Source organism: Mytilus californianus, unplaced genomic scaffold (genome assembly GCF_021869535.1).
Source record: "Mytilus californianus isolate M0D057914Y unplaced genomic scaffold, xbMytCali1.0.p SCAF_11, whole genome shotgun sequence".
NCBI lineage: Eukaryota > Metazoa > Mollusca > Bivalvia > Mytilida > Mytilidae > Mytilus > Mytilus californianus.
In genome coordinates this window covers 64,870,703-64,892,204 of record NW_026262593.1, presented here as the reverse complement: position 1 = coordinate 64,892,204, position 21,502 = coordinate 64,870,703, and the positions used below count along the sequence as shown (strand labels likewise).

General features: G+C 32.7%; 2 long non-coding RNA genes across 2 annotated transcripts in view; one reads left to right on the top strand and one right to left on the bottom strand.

Annotated features, from left to right (window-relative positions):
• LOC127720532 (uncharacterized) overlaps nucleotides 1–21,502 on the top strand; it is a 362,531-nt gene that overhangs the window by 43,980 nt on the left and 297,049 nt on the right. The gene's annotated exons all lie outside the window — the stretch shown is intronic.
• LOC127720530 (uncharacterized) lies at nucleotides 2,504–5,800 on the bottom strand. Its single transcript, XR_007990833.1, has 2 exons — nucleotides 5,568–5,800; nucleotides 2,504–3,252 (listed from the first exon to the last, which is right to left on the bottom strand). It is a non-coding gene; the product is annotated as an uncharacterized LOC127720530 (long non-coding RNA).

The following is a 21,502-nucleotide window of genomic DNA, read 5'->3' as shown; positions in this document are numbered from 1 at the left end:
AATGGTCTCAGGTGACACAAAAACTATTTCAATCACATTTCATTTGCCTGTACCAAGTATAAACCCTGTTGTATACTTGTAGTACATGTTGCATGGCCTATAGTTTTTATTTCTTTATTTTTAGAATTGTGTATTAAATGCATATGACAGATCTATATAAAATAGATGTGGTACATTTTTGTACATGTAGTGATGTACATGTACATGAATGATTATCACAGACACAATGAACAAGATATTTCTGCTGAATTTATTCACTACTTTTATAGACACATTAAAGACTAGAGCTTGACATATTGCATAGACAATTGCCTTTCCTTCTATTGAAGCCTTATATATACATGTAGGTTTCATTCTAGATGTCATTTAATTATTTTTTGCTATTTCAGTTGCTGTCAGTCTATTACAAAGCAGGATTATTATTCACATCACATTAACATATTATTGTCCTGAATATGCATATTAATTTGCCACTAGACTGTAAGCAGCTATCCATCATCATCATCATCATCATCATCATCATCATTGACATATATATAAACGTTTCATGTATAGCATCTCTTCTTGTTCATATGTAAACTTTGACCTACTGCTTTATATACATTTTGTAGAATCTGAGAAATGGAATTAACCACAATTTGCACAAAATATTAACCTTAATCACTGATGGGTGAAATGAGGTTGGGGTCACATGAACACCGGCTTTTGTTTGATTTTATTTTTACCTAATATATATACCTTAATTTTTTATTTAGATATCTGTAGACTTATAAGTTGAAACAAGAGTGCACACGCTGAAATGTCTCGCCTACTATCATGACTATACTGACCATTGATTTTATGTTGATAGTCCTACATATAAAGTTTTACTACAAGTATCACATTAACATTTATGATCCAAGAAAATGAGGTCAAGGTCAGATAAACCAAGGCGGAAATACATGTACACCTTTAATACAATCATTCCATACACAGAATGACCTATTGCTTGTAGTATAAAAGAAACAGACCAAACCATGGAAATTCCATATGGACCAATGAACCATGAAAATGAAGTCAAGGTCAGATGATACCTACCAGACAGACATTTAAATCTTACAATCATTCCTTACACCAAATATAGTTGACATATTGCTTAAAGTTTAAGAGAAACAGACCAAAACACAAAACCTTAACATTGAGCAATGAACCGTGAAAATTAGGTCAAGGTCAAATAAAACCTGCCAAACTGATATGTACATTGTAAAATATTTCCATACACCAAATATAGTTGACCTACTTCATACAGTATTAGAAAAACAGACCAAAACACAAAAACTAAACTATTACCAATGAACCATGAAAATGAGGTCAAGGTCAGATGACACCTGCCAGCTGGACATGTACACCTTACAATCATTACATACATGTACACCAAATATAGTAGACCTATTGCTTATAGTATTTGAGATATGGACTTGACCATGAAAACTTAACCTTATTCACTGATCCATGAAATGAGGTCGAGGTCAAATGAAAACTGTCTGACAGGCATGAGGACCTTGCAAGGTACACACATACCAAATATAGTTATCCAATTACTCATAACAAGAGAGAAATTAACATTACAAAAAATCTGAACTTTTTTTCAAGTAGTCACTGAACCATGAAAATGAGGTCAAGGACATTGGACATATGACAGACGGAAACTTCATATCATAAGGCATCTAGATACAAAGTATGAAGCATCCAGATCTTCTACCTTCTGCAATATTAAGCTTTTAAGAAGTTAGTTAACGCCGCTGCATCACTATCCCTAATTACACAAAATTTAGATTATTTTTTAACTTTTGTGATAAAATGGTGATATATGTGCTCAGTTGATACAACATTTTACAATTTTCATGCATCTTGGGACTCACAAGTTTTGAAAATGATGAGTCCAGACTGATTATGATGAGTCCAGGACTCATGGACTCACCTTAAATACAGTTATCTTATTACTTATAATATGCCACAAATTCACTTGATAAAATCACTATACATGTAGTTTTTTAAGGAGTCGCTGAACAATGAAAATGAGAATAAGGACAATGGACATATGACTTGACAGAAACTTCTAAACATAAGGATTCCTTATACATGTTATACATTATGATTTTAAGTATGACAAATCCATGATTTCTACCCTCTGAAATATAAAACTTCATATAAATAGTAAATGTTGTTGTCCGATTAGCATTTCATGTATTGCATGTCTTGTATTCTGAAACTTTTTGTCACAGACAGGACATAACTGGAGGGAGACCTTGGAGGAATTAAGCTTCCTTATACATGTTATAAGCCTCGTGGTAATAGTCAGTAAATAAAAGGTACATTTATCTGGAGGAAAATGAACAAGGAAGATACAAAAAGTGAAGGTAGTCTTCAGTTCCACTGAGAACAGACATAGTTGTCAGAAAAATTATTTTTTAATTATCTGGTTTATTCGTTCAAATAAAGACAGAAGAAATTTATCTATTACTAACTGTTCTGAACTGCATTTTATTTAATGAACATATAGCACTGTCAACATGTACAATGTACCTGACAACAACCAAGCAACAGTCTTTTAGTTCACAAGTACAACAGCTTGATGCATATGTGATCCAAAATGTGCAGAATGCTATTATGGTGGGAGGTTCATATTCACTTTATACTTCTCTACTTTGGCTATTATATCCTATATCACCTTCATTGCTGGTGATCATCATGTCATGTACATCATCACAGTACATGAAGAACTTATTTTTAAACTTCTATTGGAAACCAGATTGGTCAAATATGTCTTCATAACCAGTTAAAAATATGGAATGTCTTGGACTAGGTACCGTGGCTACCAAAGATTTAAAGAATGTCTGTTGGTCTTAAATCTGTATTGTATATGACTGTTACATGTATAAATGAAAAAGGCTTTTATATCTTTGCTTTTGTACAGACATCATTGACATTTATATTAGCAAACAATTTGCATTTCCTGGCATATCTATTTGTTTGGTGGCTGAACATTTCCAAATGCATGTTTCATGTTTTTCACATCCTTTTTATTTTTCTGATGAAAATGCTGTTGATTCCAGTTGATACAGATTCTATAGCTGAGCCTGTGTCTGGCCATTTCTTTATGTCTGGCATGTGTGTGAATTATTCACAGTGACTCTCAATTTCATTTCCCCAAACTTTCTGTGTCTGATTCCTTTCCATGAAGCTATATAGACCAGGGAAGAATGTCTGCTCCTGAAATATCAATTTAAATATATTTATGGAATATTCAAAACAATGTTGACTCCATTATAAAAATGCTGACTCCATTATAAAGCTTATTTAAGATTATTTAACATCCGTTTCAAAGGAACTCATTTAATTTTTTTCTTTAATAATTATTACTAGCTTTTCCAGACTAAAAGATGAAGGAAAAATGTACATGCATGTTTGTTTAGGGTTTCCCTACCTACATGTACATACCCTGTTACTTAATACTAGCGTTTATTCAAACACATTTTAATTGATATGTTCCTCTGGTTAATGACAGAATGTTTTATTGTCCTTAAATAAATGTTACTTACAGAGATAGGTTATCTAAAGTAAATTTATAAATTGACACTGTGAATCCATTTCTAGGATCCACATCTTCTTATCTTTGAACATTTTTTGGGGAAATAAAAACATTGGCCCTTGGATAATCCTTTTTGGGATTAGTCCTTGAGGTGTGGATTCCCTAATCAAATTTTTATGTACATGTTTTTATTATCAGAATCAGTACACAAATCTTTAAAGTTGTATTTCATTTCATTTCACATTTTTTACTTTTTGTTTAGCATCATCATTTCCAGACATTAATTTTATAAGATACCTATTGATTTTGTTTGATGGTTGGTTGTTTTCTGAACAATTTAACATACATGTATGTACTATGCTAGAGATAGCCTTGTCTGTCTTGTTCTTCTATATATTGATCAAGTATATGTATTGGACATGTTGAATTTAAAGATAGAGTATTCTATCAGTCAAGAGCATAATTACTTAATCAAGTCTTCAAAATAATTTATACTAGTAATGTTAAAATGAAAACAAAGCAGTGGTGGACCCAGAAATTTTCATAAGGGGGGCCTGTACAGCCATGCTTCAGTGATTCCCTATATAAACAACCAAATTTTCCCAAAAAAGGGGGCCTGAGCCCCCTGAGCTCCCCCTCTAAATGCGCCTCTGCAAAGTTACTCAATCATGTAGTTAAGACTAAATATTTGAGCATAAAAGACTACAATAAATGGGGAATGTGTCCATAGGACACAGATGATGCCCACTCTTGCAGATCATATAAAGTTATAAAGAGACATAACTGAAGAACGGTAAAAGTGATGCTACCCAAATTTGTGCTTGATCTGAGTTTTTTGGGTAATACTTATTGTGTATAAGTTTCATAACATTTGGTTGAGGCAAACTAAAGTTAGAGAATGGAAACGAAAAATTCAGCAATTTTACCATTTGTTCTGGAACGGTTAAAGTAACACCAATAAAATTCAAACTTGATCTGTGTTTTGTGGTAATAAGCATATGCATTGTGTATCAGTTTTATAACATTTGGTTGATGCAAACTAAAGTTAGAGAAAGGAAACCAACTTTGGGATGTACGGACGGACGCACAGACAGATGAACAAGGGTAAAACCTAATGCCCCCTCAGCTACGTATACTGCGGGGGCATAAAAATGTATTTTCTGTAATTTCAGATATCTGGTTAACATACATGTTAGTGTCTTTTTGTTGTTTGGATGTACAACTACCCGGCCACGTCCACTTATTTGTAGTATTTGTATTTTATCCATCTGATGAGTTAAGCCTCTTTCAACTGATTTTTATAGTTCGTTCTTATATATTGTACTGTTACACCACTGTCCCAGGTTAGGGGGAGGGTTGGGATCCCGCTAACATGTTTAACCCTGACAAATTCAGTATGTGCCTGTCCCAAGTCAGGAGCCTGTAATTCAGTGGTTGTTGTTTGTTTATGTGTTACATATTTGTTATTCGTTCATTTTTTTTGTACATAAATTAGGCCGTTAGTTTTCTCGTTTGAATTGTTTTACATTGTCATTTCGGGGCCTTTTAAAGCTGACTGTACGGTATGGGCTTTGCTCATTGTTGAAGGCCGTAAGGTGACCTATAGTTGTTAATTTCTGTGTCATTTGGTCTCTTGTGGAGAGTTGTCTCATTGGCAATCATACCACATCTTCTTTTTATATGTACATAAACAGGATGAAGTTATTTTTCTCACAAAGCATTAAACTAATATTTAATGAACACTGAAACACTAATTGCCATTCTGACCCACTGTGGCAGAGTCCAAGAATAGTGAACAAGTAATTTCTTTCTTGGCAGAAAATTTCTCCTAACAATTATCTTTGGAAGACATGCAATGTATTTTCTTGGATATTGACATGTTTTTTAAAGTACACTGTGAATCCTCCACAAAGATTTTTTTTAATAAACACTCGAGAAGTTGCCCGGCCAATGATAGAACATGTCAACCTTTAATACTCTATTTTCGAGAATTTACCTTTGAATGCAGACTTGATTATCGGGTAGCAGATATCTGCGATAATCTGGTATGTAAACTCTTTCCATAGCCCGTTTGAAGCATATTGGAAGCCTGACCATGCAATCGTTGATCTCCAAAATTTGTCTCTTCTCAAATTTCAATTCTTTCACTGTGGCAAAATTTCAGTTAATGCATTTTCTAAGTTGTTTTTCCATTTCTACGTCGCCATCTTCAACATGTTCCTAGGTCGCGTTCATAAGGAGCATTCTGATTGGTCGATATAAATACTTTCTGGGTCAAATATTACGTTATATAAGGTCACAAAAGTGAAACCTTATAGGGTACTTGTTAGATCTTCGTATGTAGTATAACGTAGTATAACGAAATCCGAGATCTATATTTTAATTAGATTGAAAAAATGAAAATCTTTGTTACTGCTATAAGCGACTATTTGATAGATTAAAAGGTTTAAGAAAAAATATTTAAGGAAAACAAAAAGAAGAATTTTTTTTGGCGAGCTACCTTTTGATAAATTATTAATGGATTTAAAAATACAGTAAGTGGGAGACACCTTCAATGTCGTCCCGCCTCTGGGTACGATGGGGAGAAAAAGATTTTTATTGTTGCGAGCAACCATTTGATGAAATATAACTGGGTATAAGAAATTTTTTAAGTACGACAGGAGAAAGATTTTTACCGCGCGACCATTTGATGAATTAAAAATGGATTTCAGATTATTGTATTAAGAAAGGCAGGACAAATGTATTAAGAAAGGCAGGACAAATGTATTAAGAAAGGCAGAACAAAAAGCAGATTTTATTTATTTAGTAAGGGGTAAATCTCTAAGTTAATTTATCTAAAACCTGCGTTTTGCATTTGCGCCGATCTGCATTTCACTTGTGACGATTTTTTCTTTCAATTGCACCAGTTTTATACGAGAGCATGACATATGTAAGGTATCCTAAAGTATTTAACGACTAAAAAAACCCATTTAAAAACGTAATTATAATAAGAAAAAAAAATCATTAACCTCGCAAGATCTTTCTATGATTTTTTTTTAGTATTGATATTGTCTTTCTATTTTTTCCAAATTTGATTACTAAAAAATCATTTGAATAGGCTATTGTCTCATTCGTAAAGTCTACATCTCACTCCACCTGCATGGACTTTCAATGTAGCCATTATGTCAACATATGGTAACAACAGGAGTCGCTCTATATAATTAAGATTCTCTCAGTATCAATTATAAATAATTTTATACTCACTTACTGTCTTGTAATCTAATTAATTAGTACAACAACCGATTTGTTTTTGCAACGCAACTTTAACATCACAACGAAACACTTACAACCCATACACCGTAGCTGTTATATAAGACATCAGAGAAAGTTTAGTTTACACAGTTATGAGAACAGTTGACCAGGGGCCGGTAACAAGAAGCATTCTTATGTCTTAAGAACGTCTAAAGAGCGTCTTAAGATTTAAAAGTGTAACAAGACCCAACCTCAGACCTATCTTAGAATGAGTGACAGCCCTTAATGTTTTGAAAAAGTGCATGATTTAAGAACAATTCTTAAGTCAACGTTAAAGCGATCTTACTAATTCCGGTAACAAAAAATCATTCTTAAAATTTGGTCAGTTATCAAGTTTTCTTAAAACAAACTTAGCGACTTAGGGGTGTACCAAGAACAATTCGCAATAGCTTCTCTTGATATTTTTATAAGAGTGGTCCCGACTATTCTTAGCTGCACATTCACTTGTTAATTATCGAATAAAACGCCGTTGTTACTGTATGTACAACTGAGACAACGTGTACAACAGCAAGAGTTCACAAGAAGATTGTTCAGGGATCGAAAAAATCCATTGGACTTTATGACAGACCAACAAATAATAAAATCTTATCTTTAAAGTTTATACGTTCATAAAAAAATAAAGAAAACCGAGAAGCTATGAAGAAAGCTGGAAAAAATTATAAATTTGAGATGAATAGACGTTTCATAAGTTCCCAGCATTATTTCGAATGTGGTCTTCGTAAAATCTCAAGAAAAGATTCGAAAAAGTTTTGGGAAATTTTGAAACTTTTAGACAAAAATAATTCGGCGCAGGAGATTAAATTTAGTATAGAACAATTATACGATTATTTTAAATCTTTTAATAAAAATGAAGATACAGGTACAGATAATCATGATTTGACGAGCTAATAGAAAATATTGATATTCAAAATATTATATAAATATTCTTGATCGAGCCATTTCAAAAGAGGAAATTTTATCAGCCGTTAAAAAGCTTAGTAATGGTAAAGCTTCGGGCAATGATGATAAAGTCATTGCATACATAAAAGCACGGTTAACCAATTTCTACCTACATTCTACTGCGGTTGACAATGTTCTTTCAAGGGTACCAATCTGTCACCCTCTCTTCTATGTGTTATTTACTGAATGTTCTATTATTATTGTCTTTTACTTTTAGATTCTAAATTGAAAGTACTTGACTATAACGTCAAGTACATAACAACGTTACAGTCATTAGAAAAACAACAACTAGAAATAAAGCAAAATGTTTTTCATATTATTTTGGCAGTCTATGAAAAAGTTCTGAGGCAAAAACGTAGAACTTGAGCATTGTCTTTAATTCATCGATGTAAATTTCATTCATTGTCCTTTAAATTATCGGTTTTTGATTGGTCTGCACGAGATGGTGACATTCAAAAAATTGTCTTCCGCTGAGGCATAGAGTAAATTATCTCACTCGTATAAGCCAATCAAAATCTTGCAATTTGCACGTGAAGTATAATAAATGAAATTGTTTAACATAGTTATTAATTCAGGTATAATACCCTTGTTTGAATATAAGGGAGATATTAATAATCTTTATAATTATCGGGCAATTTGTCCCACTTCAAATTTAGAAAATATTTTTGCAGCAATTCTTAATGCAAGACTTAATGAATTATCTGACGAAATTGGAATTATAACAGACGCACAGGGAGGATTTCGTCAAGGCTACTCTGTTCAAGACAGTATGTTTATCATGCATGCTCTTGTTTCACTTTATTTGTCATCGGGTAGAAATTCATTTTGTTCATTCGTTGATTTTAAAAGTGCCTTTGACACTTTGTTTTCCTTAGGTTAAATGGGTAGTTGATTATTGTGCGCATTTCATCGTTCATTAAAACGTTTGTATCATTCATTTAAGACGATTCTAATTTCTTTGCGAGGAACCTAACACGGAGACGCCGGAAAATTATTAAGAACTCGTAACTTGAAAACTATTACGATGCAACTTAAGGGGGAAATAAGACCGATCTACGAACAACCTGAGGGAGCTTTGATTTCCACTCTTTGAATGATCTTAGAATGATCTTAACTTTTCCTTAATTCAATACTTACGATCTCTCTTAATAGAATTTCTTGTAACCAGCCCCAGGAGCTTTTAATTAATTAGATAACGCGTTTACATCGGTACATTATCACAATGGTCACACAAAGCTCTGCTACTTGTGGTCAAAATTATAAAAATATAACATGAATAAAACAAACTTCAAAATTTCCTAAAAACTATTTTACATGCATATGCTATATAAGTATCAATTATCCTGTCGTCTTTCGAAATCTCCTTGCACTATTTTAAATTTTCGTATTTAATATATTAAAACCGAAAATTCATCATCTGATCGTTTTCAAGAAATAATAATTATTTTTTTATTTTGACGAACATTTTGAAGAGCCTTAATTACTACAGGTTAGATAATCTGTTCCCTGGCCCAGATAACTATAAATAGAAATTATTTTTTCTTATCTCTGCCTGCCTCTGTCATCACTCGGTGTCTATAAATAGACATTTGATATCTTATCGCTGATCCTGTTAAGTCTGCTGAAATTGCATGCATGATTAATTTTAAGGTTATCGATCGTAATTTAAGCGGCACATTTAATTCATTATTTTATTGCTTGAAGTATTATTTCTTTCATCTGCATGGTCAAATGTATTTTTTTTTTAAATATATTTTAGATTTAGATTTCAGTTTTAGTTTTTTTTCATATTCAATATCTATTTATTCACATTCTAATAACGAAAAAGGATCCAGATTTACATATAACAATCTGATTTGTTATTTTAATCAAGGAGGTTATATATGACCTCCTTGTTTTTTAAAAAGGAAATAAAATAAATGTTGCAATATTCAAACAAAGAAACAATCTAATTAAAATATAGATCTCGGATTTCGTTATACTACGTTATACTACATACGAGGATCTAACAACTACCTGTATAAGGTTTCACTTCTGAAGGATTTTGCATGTGACTTTTTCAACCAATCAGAATTCTAGTTATCGAATCTGAACAGCGCACGCGGAACATTATACTTGAATGATGTTCATTGAATGGTCCCGAGGGTATCCAAAAATAAAAACAATGGGACTTAACATTTATCGCTTCGATTGTAAATAGTTTGTAAATAGTTTTAAATCTCTTTCGTTGTCATATTGTATCTATAACCATGAATATTTGAAATATGTGACGTTTGTCAAAGTTTTCAGATGTGCCTCATATGCTTTAAATATGACTTGAGGTCGGATCGTAATCGTGGAAATTAATGAGTACAGTAAACACTTTTAAACTGTACACTATAGCACTGGTTTCCCCTGCCAGACGTGGATCAAGGATTTTGATAAGGGGTGGAAACTATGCATAGTTTGAATGGGACATGTAAAAAGTCTAAGCATTGATAAACCCGTTGGTTTTCCCGTTTGAATGGTTTTACACTAGTAATCTTTTGGGGCCCTTTATCTGTTCGGTGTGAGCCAATGCTCCGTGTTGAAGGCCGTACCTTGACTTATAATGGTTTACTTTTATAAATTATAACTTGGATGGAGAGTTGTCTCATTGACACTCATATATACCACATCTTCCTATATCTATATATACGTGTAGCACCACAAGCACCCCCTCGGCTTGCAAAGAAGAAAAAAAACTGTCCTCTATTAGCTGCTCTGGTGAAGTTTTTTTTAAGCTCAGTTGGTAGAGTCTACTAGAGGGGTGCCTTACTGTACGAATTTTTGTGAACTGTCAGGGGGGGGGGGCTCTTTTATTTTGTATCTAGTAAGAAAAAAATCTTAGGTAGTAGGTTAGGCCATAAAAAAAGAATATGTGTGTTTGCCCTAACCCTACCTACCCGGAAAATATCTGCCTACTCAAAATCTTTTATTGTCTTGATGTGAAAAAGTTTTTTTTTTAATCAGATAGGCACGAAGACTAAAAAAACATCTGCCACTTCAATTTCTCTTTGCCGAAAAAAAAATAAAATAAAATGCCTGCCTACCTACCTACTGTCTCTACCTTTGGGTAGGGTTTGGGCAAACCAAAATATTTTTACTTGTGGCCTTGTATATTTAATTACATGTGTATTTCATATACAATTCCCATGCTGTAGCAGATACATATATACCAAAAACCAATCCTACTCTATCATTGACATAATAATTGATAAATAAAATTCGAACTTGATCTGTAACTTGTCATGATAAAACAATACACCAAAAATCAAATCAATATCTTCAAGCACGAAAAAAAAAGTGTGGAAAACTGATTTGCCGGACTGATGGATGGGCAGATAGACAGACGGACAGAGTGCAAACCTAAAGTCCCCTTCGACTTTGTCGGTAGGGGACTTATAACCAGGCATTTTGTAATATCAATATATGATTTAGATAGCTGTGAATTTAGCTCGAACTGAAAATTCTTGCTTTTTTACCTTTTAAATAAATCCTTACATTTATAGCTAGCAATAAACCTGACTTCCAAATAACCTTGCATTTTGTAAGATCAATATATGATTGAGATAGCTGTAGAGTTTCATTAAAATCCAAGTTAATTTGAAAAAAGTTATAGACATTTTTAAAGGAGTCTATCTGAATTTAGGGAGCTACCATTTGATTTTTAGGGTGGGGGTGGGGGGGGGGGGCAAGGATGAAATTTGAAAACAATAGGCAGGACAGGAGTTTTGAGTAAAACAAAAAGGAAGGATGAGACACTTGCAAAAAAAGTCAGGATGACAATTTAGGTATAAAAAAAGTCGGATAAACTTTAAAAAAACAGTCAGGACCGAATAGAGTGAAAAATAAAAATGCAGACAGAGATTACAACTAAAAAAAATGCAGGACAAAATTTTTCATCCCCCCCCCCCCCCCCCCCCACCCCCCCTAAAAATCAAATGGTAGCTCCCTTAGTCCAAAATGAAAATTCTAGCTTTTTTTACCTTTTAATCAAATTTTTAAATTTGAAAGCATTAAACTAAATTATCAATAACCTGTCATTTTATAAGATCAATATATAATTGACATAGATGGGCTGATTCAGGCTGGGTCAAGACCAGTTGAGATTATATGAAAAGTTCAAAACTGATACGATAAATGGTCAAGACTGGTCAAGCATTTGTGGAGACTTATATATTCAGACATAAATTAGGCCATTAGTTTTCTAGTTTTGAATGTTTTACATTTGTCATTTCCGGGCCTTTTATTGCTATGCGGTATGGGCTTTGCTCATTGTTGAAGGCCGTATGGTGACCTATAGTAGTTCATTTCTGTGTCATTTTGTCTCGTGTGGAGAGTTGCCTCATTGGCAATCATACCACATCCTCTTATTTTTATATTTACCAAGATTATCAAGTTCTTAATCTGACTTAAGTAAGTCTAAGGAATAAAAGGAATCTGATGTACAGTAGTTGTTGTCTGTTTACATGTATGTAGTTCATACGTGTTTCTCGTTTCTCAATTTTATATAGATTAGACACCAAACATAGTGGTCTTATATTTTTGAGTACATGTACTGTGAAAAAAGACCAAATCAAAACTTACCATTGACAAATGAACCATGAAAATGAGGTCACAGTCATATGAATTCTGCCAAACAAACATATTCAATATATACCGGTACCTATCATTTCATATACTTAATCTGATAAACTGTTTAAAAAAAAAAATTAGTACTGACAAATGAACCTGGCATGAAAATGATGGATAGGTCAAAATGAAACTTGCCAGACAAGACATGAACACCTTATAATCATTCCATATGCAGAATATAGTGGCCCTATTGCTTCAAAGTGTCTGCAAAATAGACCAATATCATAAATAATAAATGTCATATAATTAATCATGAAAAAGGTCAAGGTCAGAAAAAAATGCCTGTGTCGGACATGTTCACATTAAAATCATTCCATACACCAAATGTTGAGGCCTAATTGCTAGTCTCTGAGAAATAGACTAAACCACAACAACTAAAGATTGAACCATGAAAAAGAGGCCAAGGTTCGATGAAGACTGCTATCCAAAATGCACTTGTACATCTAACAATTATTCCATACACCAAATATAGTTGAGCTATTGCTTATAGAATCTGAGATACAGACCTGACCATAATACATTTGTAAGTGAAAATTTCACATGAGAAAAACAAGCATGATTGTTAATCAAGCAGCCACTGAACTATAAAAATTAGGCCAAGGACAATGGACATTTGTTGGACAGAAACTTAGTGACTACACATATAAGGTACACAAAAATGTATCTGTGTACAAGGTATAAAACATCCAGGTCACCTATCTTCTGAAATATCAAACTATATTCAAATAGTTTATGCTGCTGCATGATTATGCTGATTGTAATCCCTAAGTGTCACATTTTGCAACAATGGTCTCAGGTGACACAAAAACTATTTGAATCGCATTTCATGTGCCTGTACCATAAAATATTTCCATACACCAAATATAGTTGTCACACCTTGACCTACTGCATACAGTATTAGAAAAACAGACCAAAACACAAAAACTAAACTATTACCACTGAACCATGAAAATGAGGTCAAGGTCAGATGACACCTGCCAGCTGGACATGTACACCTTAAAATCATTACATACATGTACACCAAATATAGTAGACCTATTGCTTATAGTATCTGAGATATGGACTTGACCACCAAAACTTAACCTTATTCACTGATTCATGAAATGAGGTCAAGGTCAAATGAAAACTGTCTGACAGGCATGAGAAACTTGCAAGGTACGCACATACCAAATATAGTTATCCAATTACTCATAATAAGAGAGAAATTAACATTACAAAAAAACTTTTTTTTCAAGTCGTCACTGAACCATGAAAATGAGGTCAAAGACAATGGACATGTGACAGACGGAAACTTCATATCATAAGGCATCTATATACAAAGTATGAAGCATCCAGATCTTCTACCTTCTGCAATATTAAGCTTTTAGGAAATTAGTTAACGCCGCCGCATCACTATCCCTATGTCGAGCTTTCTGTGACAAAAGTCGCAGGCTGTAAAAAAGATTGAGACAAGTTGAACCCCGTATGACAACACATGTAAACCTTGGATCCCATACATGTATACCAAATATAGTTATCTTATTACTTATAATATGCCACAAATTCACTTGATAAAATCACTACACATGTAGTTTTTTAAGGAGTCGCTGAACAATGAAAATGAGAATAAAAACAATGGACATATGACTTGAAAGAAACTTCTAAACATAAGGATTCCTTATACATTATGATTTTAAGTATGATTTCTACCCTCTGAAATATAAAACTTTATATAAATAGTAAATGTTGTTGTCCGATTAGCATTTCATGTCTTGCATGTCTTGTATTCTGAAACTTTTGTCACAGGCAGGACATAACTGGAGACCTTGGAGGAATTAAGCTTCCTTATACATGTTATAAGCCTCATGGTGATAGTCAGTAAATAAAAGGTACATTTATCTGGAGGAAAATGAACAAGGAAGATACAAAAAGTGCATGTAGTTCCAGAACAGACATAGTTGTCAGAAAAATTATTTTTTAATTATCTGGTTTATCCGTTCAAATAAAGACAGAAGAAATCTATCTATCACTAACTGTTCTGAACTGCATTTTATTTATATTTAATGAACTTATAGCACTGTCAACATGTACAATGTACCTGACAAGCAACAATCTTTTAGTTCACAAGTACAACAGCTTGATCCATATGTGATCTAAAATGTGCAGAATGCTATTATGGTGGGAGGTTCAAATTCAATTTATACCTCTCTACTTTGAATATTAAATCCTATATCACCTTCATTGCTGGTGATCATTATGTCATGTACATGTAGAATTTATTTTTAAACTTCTATTGGAAACCAGATTGGTCAAATATGTCTTCATAACGAGTTGAAAATATGGATAGTCTTGGACTAGGTACCGTGGCTACCAAAGATTTAAAGAATGTCTGTTGGTCTTAAATCTGTATTGTATATGACTGTTTCATGTATAAATGAAAAAGGCTTTTATATCTTTGCTTTTTTACAGACATCATTGACATTTATATTAGCAAACAATTTGCATTTCCTGGCATATCTATTTGTTTGGTGGCTGAACATTTACAAATGCATATTTCATGTTTTTTACATCCTTTTTAGTTTTCTGATGAAAATGCTGTTGCTTCCAGTTGATACAGATTCTATAGCTGAGCCTGTGTCTGGCCATTTCTTTATGTCTGGCATGTGTGTGAATTATTCACAGTGACTCTCAATTTCATTTCCCCAAACTTTCTGTGTCTGATTCCTTTCCATGAAGCTATATAGACCAGGGAAGAATGTCTGCTCCTGAAATATCAATTTAAATATATTTATGGATTATGGAATATTCAAAACAATGCTGACTCCATTATAAAGCTTATTTAAGATTATTTAACATCCATTTCAAAGGATCTCATTTAATTTTTTTCTTTAATAATTATTACTAGCTTTTCCAGACTAAACATGCTAAAAGGTGAAGAAAAAATGTACATGCATGTTTGTTTCGGGTTTCCCTACCTACATGTACATACCCTGTTACTTAATACTAGTGTTTATTTAAACACATTTTAATTGATATGTTCCTCTGGTTAATGACAGAATGTTTTATTGTCCTTAAATAAATGTTACTTACAGAGATAGGTTATCTAAAGTAAATTTATAAATTGACACTGTGAATCCATTTCTAGGATCCACATCTTCTTATCTTTGAACATTTTTTGGGGAAATAAAAACACTGGCCCTTGAGTAATCCTTTTTGGGATTAGTCCTTGAGGTGTGGATTCCCTAATCAAATTTGTACGTACATGTATTTATTATCAGAATCAGTACACAAATCTTTAAACTTGTATTTCATTTCATTTCACATTTTTTACTTTTTGTTTAGCATCATCATTTCCAGACATTAATTTTATAAGATACCTATTGATTTTGTTTGATGGTTGGTTGTTTTCTGAACAATTTAACATACATGTATGTACTATGATAGAGATAGCATCATCTGTCTTGTTCTTCTATATATTGATCAAGTATGTGTATTTACTATTGGACATGTTGAAAGTAAAGAGAGAGTATTCTATCAGTCAAGAGCATAATTACTTAATCAAGTCTTCAAAATTATTTATAGTAGTAATGTTACAAATGAAAACAAATCAGTGGCAGACCTAGAAATTTTCATAAGGGGGGCCTGTACAGCCATGCTTCAGTGATTCCCTATATAATCAACCAAATTTTTCCCAAAAAAGGGGGCCAGAGCCCCCTTAGCTCCCCCTCTAAATCCGCCTCTGCAAAGTTACCAATGTAGTTAAAACTAGATATTTGAGCATGAAAGACTACAATAAATGGGGAATGTGTCCATAGGACACAGATGATGCCCACTCTTGCAGATCATATAAAGTTACAAAGAGACATAACTGAAGCATGTGAAGAACGGTAAAAGTAATGCTACCCAAATTTGTGCTTAATCTGAGTTTTGTGGTAATACGTATTGTGTATAAGTTTCATAACATTTGCAATGATTTGGTTGAGGCAAACTAAAGTTAGAGAATGGAAACAAAAAATTCAGCAATTTTACCATTTGTTAAGGGGCATAACTCTGGAACGGCTAAAGTAACGCCAATAAAATTCAAACTTGATCTGTGTATTGTGGTAATAAGCATTGTGTATCACTTTTATAACATTTGGTTGATGCAAACTAAAGTTAGAGAAAGGAAACCAGCTTTGGGATGTACGGATGGACGCACAGACAAGGGTAAAACTTAATGCCCCCTCAGCTAAGTATACTGCGGGGCATAAAAATGTATTTTCTGTAATTTCAGATATCTGGTTAACATACATGTACATAAACAGGATGAAGTTATTTTTCTCACAAAGCATTAAACTAATATATTTAATGAACACTGAAACACTAATTACCATTCTGACCCACTGTGGCCGAGTCCAAGAATAGTGAACAATTAATTTCTTTCTTAGCAGAAAATTTCTCCTAACAATTATCTGGAGCACCACATGATATCAACATGTATCACTCAGTGTGTGACAGAAGTAAAAAAGTATGCTGATATTAAAACTTCTTCTACATGTGCAGGCGTAAGTATACATGTATATCTTTGCAAGTACACAGTAGAATATCATTAACAAGATGACATTATGATCTATATACTGTTACCAATGAATTTAGATTTATAATTTTTTGGTAGAAAAATGTCAACCTTTAATACTCTATTATGGAGAATTTACCTTTGAATGCTGACTTGATTATCGGTACAGACTTAAGTTTGGAAACTTGGACCGCAGACTACGATTTTACCATCGGTCCTAGTGTCTTTACCGTGTTTCTTCATTTTCCTTGCAACACTCCAACACTGCAACAGCGAACAGGTAGCAGATATATCTGGTATGTAAACCGTCTTTCCATAGCGCGTTTGAAGCATGTTGGAAGCCTGACCATGCAATCTTTGATCTCCAAAATAGTTTCCAAAATTTGTCTCTTCTCAAATTTCAATTCTTTCACTTTGTACTAGGGCAAAATTTCAGTTAATGCATTTTCTAAGTTGTTTTTATTTCTACGTCGCCATCTTCAACATATTCCTAGGTCGCGTTCGTAAGGAGCATTCTGATTGGTCGATATAAATACTTTCTGGGGTCAAATATTACGTTTTATAAGGTCACAAAAGTGAAAGATATTACGGTAGTTGTTAGATCCTCGTATGTAGTATAACGTAGTATAACAAAATCCGAGATCTATATTTTAATTAGATTGACAAAGAAAATACATGTAACTGTATTTCAATTTGCAATGTACTTTCATAATTAATTTAAACGTTATTTTTAATAAACGATATTTTTTTCGAAAACTCCTCGTTTTTTAGATCCATTCAAGAACGTATAATAGATTATATACGTCCTTGGTCTATTCTAGACGTAAAATTTTAATAAAGTGCAAGAAAGACTTCTTTTTTAATTTCAGTATAAAAAAATGAATTAGCCTGCTTTGTACATCATGTACATCTACCCTAGACTCAAAATCTTAAATGAAATGCTAGTAATACTTCTTTTATAGATTTTAGTTTTAACGATTCTCGTTCGGAATATAAATCGCATTGTTTACATGAAATCTTATCTCATATCTAAACACAGCTGGTTTCAACGTTCGACTTTAATTAAAATAAGTACGCATATATGTAGGTAAATATTAGCAGCTTGTAATTGCGTGCAAGGAAGTATTCAAATGCTTATTAAAGTAGCTTGCATCATAATATATTTCTCATCATATGTAACATATCTCTATAGCAACTTAAGATGCTAATGCTTATTCAACAGGTCAATTAATAAGCTATTGCGCATGAATATGAAAGGTGGTCATAGAAAGAACAGATGTATTCCGAATAACATCCTGTGTTCCGAAAGACTACGGACATCGTCCAATATATACTGCGTAAACCCTCAGGGGTTCACGCAATAACGATTAAAGGCATTTGCTTTATCCTTATTATCGTTTAAGTAGGTATCATTTAATAGGATAGGGGGTAGTCTGATGATTTGGAAGGAAATCCAGCCAGGTTACGCATTTTTTTTCCCACCAATTCTTAATGGAATCTACATGTGAATGCAATGATTCACATTGTTTTTCAAAATAATGGGTTTTTGCTAGTTTAATCAAGTTTACGCATTCAATCCTAATTTTCTTAAAGTTTGCCCAAGACTCAGGAGTATTCAATTTGTATTTTTTGGCTTTTTTGTGCGAATGTTTCCGTTTACGAATTTGTCTCCTTATAAATGACGTCATCCAAGGAGGATCTTTCGTGCGAACAACAATTAACTTACTTGGTATATGCTTGTTAGCAGCATCTAGATTTTTTTGTGATTTTCTGATGATGCAACGGCTTTTGCAGTAATATTATAGTCTAAATGCTCGTTTAAAACGTTTAAAACGAGACCAATATAAGTATAATTACTTGAAAACTTAATACTATGCCCATTACAATTAAAAATTTCATCAGATCTAGGTATAGATGGCGGTCTAAAATGTACAATGTTACTCTTGTTTGCATTAATTGTCATACAATTGTCTTCACACCATGTAGATAAAGCATTTAACAGAAGTTGTAGCTCTTTGTCATCGTTTGCTATTATAACAACGTCATTAGCATATAATAAAATACAGTTTTTCATCACCTATATTTCTATTCCGCAGTCAAAGAACTTAAGAAATGTAACTAAATCATTAATATAAACAATTGAACAAAATGGGCGACAAGGGACGTCATTGTTTCAAGCCACAGTTTACATCAAACCAGTCTGTGAAATGGCCGTTTATTCTTACAGAACATAAAACATTTGTATAAATTGACTTAATAGCAGAACAAAAAGTCTGCGCAACACCAATTCTATTTAGTTTAAAACATAAAATATCTCTTTGTATAGTGTCGTAAGCCTTTTTAAATCAATAAAGTCGCAAAAGGTTGATTTAAGAAGCTTTTTTCTTACATCAATCAAATTAGTGAGACTAGATAATTGTTCAATTGTACTACTTTGTTGCCGGAAACCATTCTGCTCGTCAGCCAGTACATTGTTGTCATCTACCCATGGAGCTAATCTATCGTTCAGTATATTACAGTACAATTTGTAAGACACTGCGTCTGACATGTTAGATTTAGGGATAGGATTTGTAATAATTCTATTCCATAGATCGGGAACATTACCATATCTAAAACAAATATCAAATAAATGGTATAGAAATAGAGCTGAACTCTTGTTAACACCCCCAAGTCATGTCAAGAGTCAGAATTATGTAGAATTATGTAGAAATTGACAGATGAACCAGAAGATACTCCTAGATGATATCTGTTTTGTGGATCATTTTGATTTCATAATTGTAACTGTTTTCGAGGTAATAAGTGGTTTTTGGTTGTAATGAATTACATGCATGAGCTTTTGCAAAATAAACGTAGTAAGCTTTAATTGAAAACAACATTTATCATTTATTGCTGAGGTTGAATGTCACCCGGCAAGGTAACTACTGTAACTCTAACGGAATTTGTATTGATCTTGTATAATAGAACAAGTGTTTGAAAAACGCCAATTTTCAGAATTAATCTATTACTATTGGTAATAAGTTCCTTTTTTTTTTTTAATTTTTCGAGATAATTCATTGTCAATTGCTTTGAAAAAAAATGTCTGTATCTGAAATCTGACACAAAATGCTGCCTATATCTTTCAATTCTGAAAATATAGAAGGAAAAAAAAAGAAAACAGTATGTTGATCTTTGACCTTAATTTATGCAAAACTGTTACCACATTTCTTTTTGACGACATCGATACTCCAAAAGTACTCATTTTGCCGAATCCAATGATATGTAATATAGCCATATAGTCTGCTTGACGATTAAATTTTTAAAAAATCTGGTCTGGTCACCGTACTAAAAGTACAAAAAACAAATAACAAAAACACAAAAGATACAAAGTACAGATCTGAGAGAACTAGCAATAACTAAATGCAAGTTAAAGTCAAAAACATACAAGACTAGTATATCAATCAGTACACATTCAACTTCCAATGGATGCCATTTTGCCTTTTTTGTGATTTAAATATAGTATAATCAGTGACACTGCTTCCATGATATTTCATGCAATATATAGAAAGGGATGGATAACAATAAAATCATCACTATTGAGGCCCCTCATGGGGGTGTCCAAGTAATAACATAATCACACATGTTTTGCCTATATAATCACATAATCATTGATTACTTTTGTAAACAACATAATCAAATAATCAAAAATACAGTCGTAGATTATCAAATAATCATGTAATAATAATAACTATAAAACGGCCAGGTAATCACATAATCAAAAACCCATTAGGAGGCTCACTAATGTCAGGAAATAGCAGAAGTTGACAGACGTTTATTGTGTTAGACTGTCCTGCTCTTGACAAAGTAGCTGAGTTATATCTAATTTTAAAAGTGTTATTTTTGTTGTTTTCTTGCCTTTCGCGTTGCTTTGATATTGCGATTTTTGTGATTTTGAAGTTCTAAATATTCACATATTAACATATAATAACTTTATTGCAAAACATGAAACCCTGGCGGGTTAAAATGCAAACATAGTACATTGTATACACAAGTGACAAGAAACATAATACATGATAAATGTTTTAAACAAGTCCAGTTGATATTAATAATATATATATCAGCAGGGTTTAAGAACATCAGTTGTTCGACCTGTTAGTTAAATGCGTTTTGTTAAAATAGACTTTTTCACTTTTTTTGGTCTTTTGGAAATTGTTGTTTGTGCTGTATTTAGACCCCTCTACCAAGAAATTTGTTTTACATGCACACGTATAAAAATTGCGGTTTTTATCCAACGCAATCATAGGTTTGAACGTTGGTTTCAATTTAGACTTTTATATATATATAAAATAATTGACCAATGTGGACCTTATTTTCGCAATTCCATAGATTGCTTTATATTGTCTACAACACTAGACAAAATATCTTTATTGGGATCTAGAATAGTTTTAAGTTTAGAGTTTGAGTCAAGCTGGTTAAAATTAGGATAATGGGTTTTAATTGCATTTATAAGGGAATGTCTTATATTACCGTTAATT